This window comes from Elgaria multicarinata, chromosome 5 (assembly GCF_023053635.1).
Source record: "Elgaria multicarinata webbii isolate HBS135686 ecotype San Diego chromosome 5, rElgMul1.1.pri, whole genome shotgun sequence".
In the NCBI taxonomy this organism is placed as follows: domain Eukaryota; kingdom Metazoa; phylum Chordata; class Lepidosauria; order Squamata; family Anguidae; genus Elgaria; species Elgaria multicarinata.
Window position 1 is genome coordinate 117,486,983 of NC_086175.1, and position 12,747 is coordinate 117,499,729.

Genomic DNA, 12,747 nt, shown 5'->3' on the forward strand with positions numbered 1-12,747 from the left:
ACCTCAGAAAAACAGTTATTCTGGATAAATAAAAGTTGAAAAGGCATCATGTTTGTGTGTCATCTGATTAGGTTATCTACTCTTCTTTAGGACAATTGGGTTAGATTAAGATCTACGAACATTTTACAATGGAAATATGTGACAATTGGAAGGGATTCACTCCCCCCCCCTTCTCGCCACTGTACCTTTCTGCTCTCTTCAGGGACTAACCACTCCCATCTCAACTCATTCTAGTGCATAGGTCAACAAGGCCTACAATTACCTTTGTGGCAGCCTTGCCAGCTTTGATGGAACAAGGTGACTTGACACCAGTGCTCTGAATTCACTTGCCAGTCCCACTGGAGATTCGCTGGTTGGGATGTTTTGCCAGGCTGCAAAATTCTGCCACAGGCTAATCTGCTCAGAACGGCAAGGAACCCTCATCTGAAGCCTTGATGTACGAATCGTCTATGCTGAAAACTCTCCGCTGGGCTTTGATGAATGCATAAAGAGTTGGCGGATGAACAGAGGTTTTGATTAACTTTGCCAGTCTGGGTATACTTAAACTTCAGCGCAATTGTATATTGTCAACATGCCTGTCTCTTGTGTGCTAAAATCTAGTCAAAGCACTTAAAAAAAAAAAAAATTCTTTGGAAAGGCTGGTTTGCCTTTCAGTCTGTAGTTTTTTAAATGAAGTTTGAATCAGGCATAATTTACTCGGGTAATCTCTCTCTCTAAGTAGCTTTGAAATCAAATTACCTTTAACGTTTATCACCTCTTCTATTCACATTTCCATTAATACGGTTTTCCTAACAAAATGAAAATGTTTTCTGCCAAGCAGGTCTTCGTGGAGAACAGATTGTACTTGTTTGTAGCTGTGTTGCAGGAACCAACCAGGGCTCACAGTTAATTTGCATTATATTGGGGGGAAGGCAGTTTGAACATTCTGAATCCTGATAAAGACCTAATTCTCATAGGTTTGGACAAGTCTGTCTGTCAGTTTTGGATTCTCTCTGTTTCTCCTTTTTCCAATCTTAAATTCAGATTTTCTCTTGAAATTTGAGAATTTTTCCAGTCTTAAGCTCGGTTCATCTTCTCAGACTTTGTGTTTATTTTTAAAAAAATTGAAATTAGCATGAAAACTCCTAAACATTTTTGTGCACGTTTCTCCTAATACATGCTTTTTTAAATTATTAGGAAGTCCATTGCAAAATTTGGAGCAGTCTGGATTTTGAAGAATAACTGAGTTTCAGTTTGCATAATGGTTCAAAAGTGCAGAATTATGAACCAAACAAAGTCCCCTCCCCACCATGTCTACTTTCTCATAACCCTTGTGAATCTACAGCTTAAATGTTCCATCCTTTGAATTGTCTATAAGGCCAGCTTCAAATCTATAGTCCTGTTGCTGTGGCATTCCTGCAGCTCCGTTGAGTTCAGCAGGTATCCAGACATCGTGTCTTGCAAGTGAGAAGAAATTCAGGTTCTGAATTTGTATCTGATTTTGGATTTGACTTTGTTCAATTGATAAACATGTGCTTGGGATCATATGCTGCCACCATTCCGCATCAATAACTCTTGGGGCTTTTCTAGACCTACCTGCAAATCTGTGTGTGAGGAGGGGCCAGCCTGCACTAAAAGTAGTGTGGGCCGTCGCCCCTGTCTACATGTCAGATGCGACGGGCTGCAGGAAGGACCCGTTGCATCCGCCATTTTTTGTTTTGTTTAAAGGGGGCATGTGCACAGGAGCGCACCAATGAGAAAGGTAGGCTTTAAAAAAAAGGGTTCCCCACTCCCCCTGCCCCCGATTTCCCCCCGCGATCTCCCAACCCCCCGCCCACCCGCAATCTCCGATCCCCCAGCCCACGATCTCTGATCCCCATCCCCCCAGCTCCATTCCCCCCCCCAGCCTTGATGGCCGCAGTGCTCCGCGCTGTTCGCCGCTTTTCCCATCTACTCATGAGTAAATGCAGTAGCCAGGAAAAGTGGTGGAACAGGCTATACGCTTGTGGTCTCGGGACAGAAGCAGCGCTGTTTATCCCGGGCCAAGGGAGGGTTACCCCTGCCTGAGCCTGGGGTCCCTGTGTGTCATCTGGACACACAGGGGCTGGCCCGGGGCTCGTACCGGGCTACCCCGTTGTCTAGCATGTATCCTATTCCAACTATGTTTATTTTTGGTTTTTTTAAAACAGCTTCACTATACATGCCCTGGCCTCATTAAGAATGTAGGAACAAAAGAAAGGCCCTGAAGGATCAGACAAAAGACCTATCAAGTCCAGCATGCTGTTTCCTACAGTGGCCAACCAGATGCCTGTGGGGAACACTGGTAGGCAGTGATGCTTTTGTAACAAGAGAGTAATATACTCCCTGTAACCAACCCTGGTCAACTTTCTGGCATTCTGTACCAGCTGAAGTTTCCAAACAGTTTTGAAAGGCAGTCTTTTTACATTTCTCAAAGAAATACAAACCTCTCCTCCAGACAAAACCGTCTCATCCACACTTCTGGCTGGCTGGCCAGCCCTGAGTGTGGAAGAGGTTGCATTTCTGGCAAAGCGGCTTGGGAAGTCCTGGATTTCAACTTCCTGCCTAGCAACTTAGATGTTGTTTCCATGATCTCAAGATTAAATTTCATCACATCATTGATGCCAACATGAACCGTCAACACTGATGTCTTCCCAGCCTATCTAGACCAAGTGCAACATTTGCAATCTTCACACCAGAAATGCAAGTCACAGGGCCCTCTTTAAACATGGTTATAGAATAGATGTTTTGCATTCAAAAAATCTTAGGTTCAGTCCTTGGTATCTCCTGCTAAAAGGATCAGGAAGTAGAAGATATGAAAGACATCTTCCTGAGACCCGAGAGCTACTGCCATTCAGAATAGACAATACTAAGCTAGATGAACAAAGAGTGAGATCGCATGTAATAATAATAATAATAATAATAATAATAATAATCCAGGTTTCTGTTGGAACTGAGGTTTACTGATTACTCCTCTGCAAGTGGAAATGGTTAGATAAAGTGGCTTACCATGTGAGAACTCAGAACTTCCGGAAAAAGCCAGAGTCATGAACCAACAACAAACTATGGCTTATGACTCTGGCTTATTGGGGAAGAGACGAGCTAGAGTTCTGGGTTCGCAGGTCACCGTAAGCAAAGCACAAGTGGAAGGTCCATGGTTTGTTTAACCAGCACACCCACCTCATTCATGATAAACTGGAACTCTTAAGAATTCCATCTTATTAATATGCGCAAACTGGGCTACAGTTTGACCTGATAAAAGTGAAGCTTTCCATTTCTTCCCCTTGTGGACCCTGACATACCAGGTGAATGCCAATGTCCTAGTCTAGAAAGTGCCGTACAGATGATTTTTCTTCTGGAAGTGTGTCTGTTGCTTTAGTGAGTATTAATGTCGGAAAATCCTTTAATCTTTCGTTTAGTTAACAGAGCATAAAATCTGAAGCAACACAGCGTACGATAAAGCAATTTGTTAATGCTAGTAGTTTTTACCAGATGATCCACCCAGGCATGAAGAACATGGTGTGCGACAAATTTTACCTGACGTGTTTCAAATGCCGTATTGTGCAGCCTTTGACTTTGCATCTCTGTTAGTAGTTCATCTTGCTACAGGTAGGATGAGCCATGGTGGGTTCTATGATGCATCATTTGATGTCCTTTGTGAACTTTTCAGTCGACACTTTGTGGGCTTGCTTTTTATAAAACCAACAAAAAACTATGCAACCTAGTAATCCCTTACAATATTTATATGTCAGCACTGGAGTCTTTCAGAGTCAACAGCATTAAACATTGATCTTATTAAAGTAGATCACCAGAGGGTTTAAAGCAGAATGTAATGTGGTTGAAATACACTGGAATGATCCCATGAATCTCACCCAATTCTGGAAGGGACATATGGGAAATTAATATTTCTAGCTTGGAGAAAGATGGGTGCTTTGCATAATTACAGAAGTAGCTTGTTAGCATCTTCATTAACAGCATATTTTAATATCTGTTGAGGTGTCATAGTTTCCCCGGAAGAACTGTAGTCTGATGAAAGTGCTTAGAATTCTGTGTTGGATATTGCGATGGCACCAACCTTATACAGAAGGCCTTGCCTAGCACACCCTTCTCAAGCCAAGCACTACCACTTGAACAACCTGAGGGTAGGGTAAAACACAACCTTTTCCTCATATGAGAGGGTAAAGGCTAGAATCTGGAAAGGTTTTACTGTGTAATGTAATAAGCTGAAAGATATATGTGTGTGTGTGTGTGTGTGTGTTTATGATAGTAACTGTAGGTGATAAAGCCAATTGTAGGTGATAAAACTGGCAGGTGATAAAGCCAAGCAGACACGTGGTTTGAGGTAACAAAACAAAATAAAATGTTTATTTTTGTTTAACAGATCTTAGTTACTTTAAATTAGGGTGACCATATTTGGGAAACCAAAAAAGAGGACACCTAGTGTGTGTGGGGGGAAGCAGCTTTCTGAATCCTGCAGAAAGTACATTATTCCCCCGCCACCTTAAAGAACCCGATTGGAGTGGAGGAGCGGAAAGGATTTCATTCTGCACCACCACCATCCACTCCAATTGGGGCCTTTTCTATAATGTCCACGAATGACCCACTTTCCCCTTTAAGACCTCAATTGGAGCTCGGGGTGGGGGAACGATGTGCCTCAAGAAAGCATGTCACTCCCTCCTGCCATGCTAATGGCAGCCTTAAAGGGGAAGGTGTGTCATTCCAGGACATTATTGAAAATTATAGAAAATCCCCCGACACCATGGAAAGAACAAAAACCAGGACAAATCCGGGGAAATCCTGACAGTTGGTCACCCTATTTAAATGCAATTTAACCTGCTTATTCTACTAGTTCTGATAAAAACAGTAATCTTAAATCTCTTAAAATCTTATCTCCATTCACTCTCCACACCACTGGACACTCCAAACTAAACAAACACTAACTCCCTTAACTCACTCAAACTAAACACAATCTCCTCAGCCAACCTATTTATACCCCTTCCTCCCCCTCTCTCCCAGCATTATCAATCACACCCAGCCACTCAAACATTCTGCACTCACTAAGGTGGGTATCACCAGAGAGATCCATATCCCTATCACAGAAATATAGTTCCCAAGGTTCCCTGAAACAAGAAAATTGCATGGCAAAGGCCATGGCTACCATGAGCACAAATGCTTTCTATGAACAAGGTTTCTAGCTCAGTCTCTGGCATCTTCAATGAGCAGAATCTTGGGATTATATGCTAGAGATCTTGAGAGAGCTGCTGCCAGTTAGAATACAGTTCTGGGCTAGATGGACCAATGGTATGTCTTAGCATAGGGCAGTGTCATATGTCTGTATGGCTGCTAAACCAGTTTGCCTGCAGCTGTGGTCTTCTGAACTACAGTAGTCCCAAACATTTACAGTATGTATTTCTCTGGAGGAAATCTCCGGCAGTACTGCATAAACTATTTAAACTAAATATGTATGTCCATTTTTTCTTCTTAATTTATTCCAATTGGTTTGTGGTTGCAGAGTCCCTGACCCCTTGATTGTAATCAGTGAAGACTTATTTCTTGTTTCTAGATCCGTATCACTCCTAAAAGTGGTTAAATAACTGGTCTGACGCAGCATTTTACCAGTTGCTGTGGAGCAAAAGCAGGAGGTTGCACTCATGTCCTGCTTGTTCGCTTCCCACGTGTGTTTTGTTGCCCACTGTGGGAACAGAATGCTAGATTAGATAGGCTTTGGGTCTGATCCAGCATGGCTCTTCGAATATTCTTTTGATTAATGGATTCATAGCAGTAGATGCTTAACAGGAGTCGAAAGAATATCTATTCCAATTTATTCTGTATTTTTGCGAAGCATATGTGCCCAGAGGCCTTTGCTGCATTTTACATACAGTAAATACATCAATGTGAAATGAAATCACTCCATATTGTTCACCATTTTAAACTGATTTAAAGTTGATCTTTCTCCCTTTTAAAACAACAATCGAACAGTTTTCACAGCCTAAGTGGTGTTTATGTAAGCACAACCTGCTTCATTTTTAGCATCCTTTTTCACTGCTGCAGAGTTAGAATTAACCAGTCCCATCAAACAAAAGCATTAAGCCCTGTCAGAAATATTAAAACTGCAGTGGGATTAATTGTATTGGTACAGGAACCCAGAGCTAGGTCAATTGGATTGGCCTCTGGTAATAAAAGAGTTTCAGATCTCACCAGACCATTCCCATGGGCAGCTCTTGAGACATTGCAAGTGCCCGGCTTTCAACCTCAGGGTCTTCTCTCTGGAACAGCAGCAGCTCATCAAAAAATTGGTCAAGATCCCACAGTCAATGTTAATTCCTTGTGTGACCTCGCTCTGCTGCCGGCAATCATAGGATGTAGTCTTTTCCATTACTTCCGAGTGGCAGCACAGGTGTCAAGATAAAAAGTCTTTCCTTTCTCCTTACGCTATTCTTATGCAGAACTTCTGCTTCATCTCTAACTGCTCTATTTCAAAGGCTTGACAGCTTGACAGGAGTAATATAGCAAAATCTCAGCATTACAGCTACCTCAGAAATGGAAGTGGTTCATAATTCCAAAATGTCTAGAACTCAGAAAGTTCTTCCACTTGCTGTCCATCCTCTTGTTTCCCCTGGTTCATGTCAGGAAACTATTACCATTGTAAGAAAATAAGGACATAAAAATACGTTTTCGCTTGGCCCATGCATTATTCTCTGTGAAGCTTCATACAACTGATCTAAGGGTTGGAGGGTCTTCCTTGGTTTTTATTTTGGTAAGTTTCACGGAAGTTAAGGCAATTATGGACTAGAAAGCTATATATTATCTCCACTATCAGAGGCCTTATGCCTCTTAATACCAGTTGCTGGGAAAATGAGTGGAAACATAGTGATGGACTAAATAGGACTTACGTTGCAGACTGGGACATAGGGGAGAAGGTGCTCCCTGAGTTACATAGAACCTAGGCCATGTAAGGCCTTAAAGGTAATAACCAGCACCTTATATTTTGCCCCAGAAACAAGTTGGCAGCCAGTGTTAAGATTTTAAAACCAGTGTAATTTGGTCTCCATGGGATGTCCCAGAGACCAGTCTGGCACCAGTTGGAGTTTCCAGGGCCAGGCAAAGCTGGTAATAGGCCCAGGGCAGATAGGAAATGTAGGCCCCATTTCAAACTGCTCATTAAGTATTTTTAATCAGTCTAAATACATATGAACTAGAACGATTTATTAAAAAAAAGGTAATGGCAAGCACTTTTATTCAAGATGTATATAAGACATCACTTCTTCACATTCAGAAATGCTTTACGTGCTTTTCTTTGGGCAAATTCATCATCAAGAACAGAAAAAACAAGCAACTTTGCCCAGGGGGACTTGGAGTAGGCCCCCTCAAAATCATAGGCCCTTGCCAACTGCCCCTACCCCCCACCCAGCCCTGGGAGTTTCCGAACTAGATATACAGGCACCTCCAAGTGAAGCACATCACAGAAATCAAGCCTAGAGATTACCAGCATGTGCACCACCATTACCAGGTCCACATGTTCCAGGAATGGGTGTAGCTGGCATCAATAACTTTGGTGGGAAATCCAGATAACCTGGCTAAGGGCATCACTTTGGATTACAATGTAGAAGTTAACATTTCATAATTTGGTCTTGTATGCATATTCCTATAAATACATGGATTCACTATAGGATGTTCCTTAATTTCTTCTGGTTCCCTGACCACATGACTTAATCTCTCACTGAAATTTGGCAAGATTTTATTCATAAGAGACTAAGACATTCCACACACATTTGTAGAATGGGAGTAGTTCCCCCATAGTGTGTGTGTGTGTGTGTGTGTGTGTGTGTGTGTGTGTGTGAGAGAGAGAGAGAGAGAGAGAGAGAGAGAGAGAGAGAGAGAGAGAATATCAGAACTATGTGACCAGGGGATTGGCCTGGAGGGAGCATATTCTTTCAGTATCTAAACCAGCTAAAACTTACTCTTCATCTTAATTTCAACTCTGTTCTAATGAAACGCAGTCTCAAATGGCCAGACTATTACATGCCAAGTGTCAAGGCAGCCTTGGACACAATGGAATGAATCCACAGATCTGTTCCCCCTACTGGAACGAACAGAAAGAAAACCCTTGCGGTCAAAGCAGCTCTGTAAGAGGATCCTCAGGATCAAGGTAAATTATTTTTAAACGTTTATACTATTTCAGCATCTCCACCAGAATTTATAATTTGCAGAATAGCTTGTCAGGTATATTTTGCTGAAGAATATCTGCATATATTCACAGTATCCAAGATGAAAGCACATTTCTAGGCTTGAACAGAAATTAAGCCTCGATTGGGCAACTTGTCCCTGCACATTACACGCTGAGAACACAATCAACAATATACAGGTTGAAATATACAGGCTATTCGCCACCTGAATCTGTCAGTGCCAGCCCTAAGATTATATTTGCAAAGGGATAGTCAACAATCAAGCAGCATAATAAAAATGTGTTTTTTTGGGATCCTGTTTTCCTTCTATCAATTTCCAATTTATTCTTGACACCTCAAGAGGACTCACACATCTAGTTGGTTTCCTCATTTCAACTGCCAAAATGATCCGCAATTGAAACAGCAAAGTGTTGGTGCTGAAATATCACCTGGCTGACTCTTCAGTGAGAATGCTCAGGAACAAAGAAGCTTGAAATTTGAGACACTGCTTCAAGCTGTCCACTGACACTGTGACACCAACAAACAGTTTGTTCACAGCTAGAAAATCAGTGGACCCTGAATGCTAAATATTCACCTTGCAAAAAGGGAAGGGAGGCAAGGATTCTCTACGAACTGCACCTGTCGAAGGGACAATTTAAGTTGTATCATGTGTTATGTCCTTGATACAGGGTTTGCAACCTACTCAATAACCTTTGGGAAATGATAGAACACATTTTTAGCCAACATGTTCCTTAGCTGTTTCATCACAAAAGCCCCTGGAAATTCTTGATAAGTCTGAAGGCAATGAGGCCTGTGGAGCTATGCCAACTTACATCAGACTATTATCTTGTAATGAATGAGCAAACCTTTAGCAGATTTAACATGCAGGAGGTTTGGTATGTACTAGCAGAGAAGAGGGCTATAAAATGCCTAGAATTCCATTTTTTAAAAAAGTTTTTATTGTGAATATTAACAAAATAGAACAGAAAATACATTGTGAAAATGGAAAAAAATACATTACGTATATAGGATTATCGTTGATTTCCATCGTGTATACTGTTCATTAAAAAAAAGGGAGAGTTATACAAAGGTTTCAAGAAAAGCAGACCAGATATCCATGTATTTATCCACTTGCAAGTTGCATCTATATAGGAAAGGAAAGGAACCTCTCGTGCAAGCACTGAGTCATTACTGACTCTTGGAGGGATGCTTTCGCTGACGTTTTCTTGGCAGGCCTTATAGCAGGGTGGTTTGCCGTTGCCTTCCCCGGCCATGATTACCTTTCCCCCAGCTAGCTGGGTACTCATTTTACCGACCTCGGGAAGATGGAAGGCTGAGTCGACCCGAGCCGGCTGCCTGAAACCAGCTTCCGCTGGGATTGAACTCAGGCGGTGGGGAGAGTTTCAGCTGCAGAAACTGCTGCTTTACCGCTCTGCGCCACACGAGGCTCATTGCATCGATATAACACCCATTCAAAAGTTGATAGTGTTATTAAGTCCTCAATCCATTGCATTATGGGAGGTGTGAATTTGTTCTTCCAATGTGATAGTATAAGTCTGTGGTTGAACACAGGAAAGACCTATGATTGGCTCTTTTGCTAGATGCTGTTTGCTTAAGTCTTCTTGAAATTTCTATATAATTCCTACACGATGTTTGATTTTCCAAATTAAATCACAGACAGAATTTTGATTATCTTGCTGTGTGCAAAGGGGGTCTCCTTGGAGTCTTTATTTTTGAAAAGGTGTAATAGAACATGTCCACTCTCACTTCTGCTGTTTGATCTTGCAATTAAATGTTAACTTATACAATGAGACAGCAGAGAGATATTGAGGGAATCTGGTTTTAGGGACAAAAGATTTGGTGTGCTTCTTTTTTGAATACCAAACTGAATAATCCATCCCTACATTGATGTAGTTGATTTTAAAACATGGGGAACATTCTGGATATGGAATCAAGTGGACCAACCTTGAGGCTCTCAGATCAGGAAACAGTCACTTGCCTGAAGAAAACTGGACACTTAAAATAATATCTTCTCACTTATGTTATCTTGGCCTCTCCTGCTTTAATGAAAAAAGCTACGATTAAGGCATAATCTATTTTCAGATGATTAACAAGGTAGAGTTCTGTATTGCATAATCCTGTGCATGTTTACTCAGAAGTAAGTTCCACTTGAGTTAGGTAAATACATCGTAGACATGAGTTTGTGGTGGAAAATTATAGTTTTGCAATCAGTGTTATACCATGTCTGTCTGTCTGTCTGTCTGTCTGTCTATCTATCTAGGAGGACTTCTGATGCTTATTTCTTGCCGTTTTAAGACAATACTGTTTCTTTAAGACAATACTCTATAATTTTAATTTTTCAATGTTAGACTATTTTTATTATGTTGTATTTTGTATTTCTATCAATTGTTGTAATCATCCACAAAGCTTCAGCTATGGGGCAGTATAGAAATGAAATGAAAATCATCATCTTTCTAATATTCACCTGGAGGCCAGATGCTGGATCAAGAATAGGGGTTAATAGATTACAACTTTTGTTGGGTGAACTTTCCAGATGCATAAATCCACCACAAAGAGCTGGGATTTAGAGAAGTTGCTGAGTCCTGGGCTAGGTTAACTTAAATGGCATGCAATTGCTTCTATGTCATGGACAGGCAGCCTTAGATTGACAAAGCCTGATTTTTGGAGGGAAACATGATGATAATTTTTATTCCTCTAATAAACTAAAGAAACTTTATAAATGTTCTAAAGGGGGTACGCTGTGTGGTCTCACAACCCCTTCACACATTTTTGTGGCCAGTTGTCTGAACCCTTAATGCCTCAGAATCTCCCAAAAATTTGGATCTTCAATATATTTTAATACAAATTCCTGCAGTAGCAGTTATGCTGTGTAAATACATTTGAGATACTCTCAAACCAGATTTAGATAATTTGAAAGTTCAGTGAATTCAGGAATTTGGGCAAACATTACCGTCACAGTGGAAGGCTGCACTAAAGACTATAATGTCTGCTTCTATAGATTTAATATTCTGGCTAATTTAGGTTTTATTTCAGTTTCACTACTCCTAGTAAAAGCATGAGGCTCAGATTAGTAGCAAATGATAATTGCTGAAGGTGTAACAGACCACACATGGTCATGCTTTTGAAATGCAGGTTGAAATCTACAAAACCTAGGGTGACCATATGAAAAGGAGGGCAGGACTCCTGTATCTTTAACAGTTGTATTGAAAAGGGAATTTCAGCAGGTGTCATTTGTATATATGGGGAACCTGGTGAAATTCCCTCTTCATCACACCAGTTAAAGCTGCAGGTGCCCTGCCCTCTTTTAAATCTGGTCACTCTAGTATAGCTCCTGCAGCTTTACCTGTTGTGATGAAGAGGGAATTTCACCAAGTTCTCCATATAGAGCTTCGGCTATTGGGCGGTATAAAAATGTAATAAATAAATAAATAAATAAATTAAAAAAAAATACAAATGACACCTGCTGAAATTCCCTTTTCTATGCAACTGTTAAAGATACAGGAGCCCTGTCCCCCTAACAAAACCTTTCCTAATGTTAGCAACTTGTATAACACATTGTGTGACCTTATCATTCAATAAGGTCATAGTTACTGATTGTTACCACTCAATAAAAAAAAAGGGGGTAATGCACATTTGATGATATGGCCAATCCCCTGTCTTGTCAAAGAGCCTAACAGCTCCCTTCTAGAGACTTTATACATGTTACAGCATAGAATGTAATAGGGTAGATCTTGAATTGCCCCTACACCACATGGGCAAGTTCTTTCAGAATATGGGATTGTATTAAAGCATCCCCACTTCACCAGACCACAACAACTGAAAGTGGAATGAAATAAGTGCTTGCTGTGAACTAAGAGAATTGCAGAATTAACTTGTTTTGCTTGCAATATTTGGTTTTTCCATTTAGAATTCAAGAACCCCAATTATAACATTTACCCTGATTGATACAGGACTCCTTTAGTACCTGCTTATCCGACTCACCATAATAAAAACAGTTTTAGTCAAGTCATACTTCAGCTATCATTAAATTTTCATTTAGAAAGAGTTAGGGCACTGCTGACTTTTTCTTACAACCTTTTTATTCTCTCAGTATTTTAACACTTAATTTTAACTTAAATTTAAATTTTACTGTTCTAACTCTGTATTTTAATCTTATATCAATTTTGTTGCGTGGTTTTATCCTGGTTGTGCTTTTTATAATGTATTTTGAAATTGTGCTTTTAACATGTTGGTTGTTTTATTATGGTTTTAACTTTTGTGAACCGCCCAGAGAGCTTCGGCTATTGGGCGGTATAAAAATGTAATAAATAAATAAATAAATAAATAAATTTTGTTTTTATTCTGCCTTTCTGAAGTATCATTGCTCCTCTGTCCCCCACTCCTGTGACTCCAGATGCAAAGGTCCGTTGGACTAGTTCTTTATTTAATTATAAACAATTTTGAAATCAGAACTTAATCATAAGGCAAATCTATATATGAGTGCTTATGAAATTTTAGCTCATTTTTGTATTCTTTGTGAGAGAAGTGAAGCAAATTTGTATTACCATGTTTCAATTCCATGGCA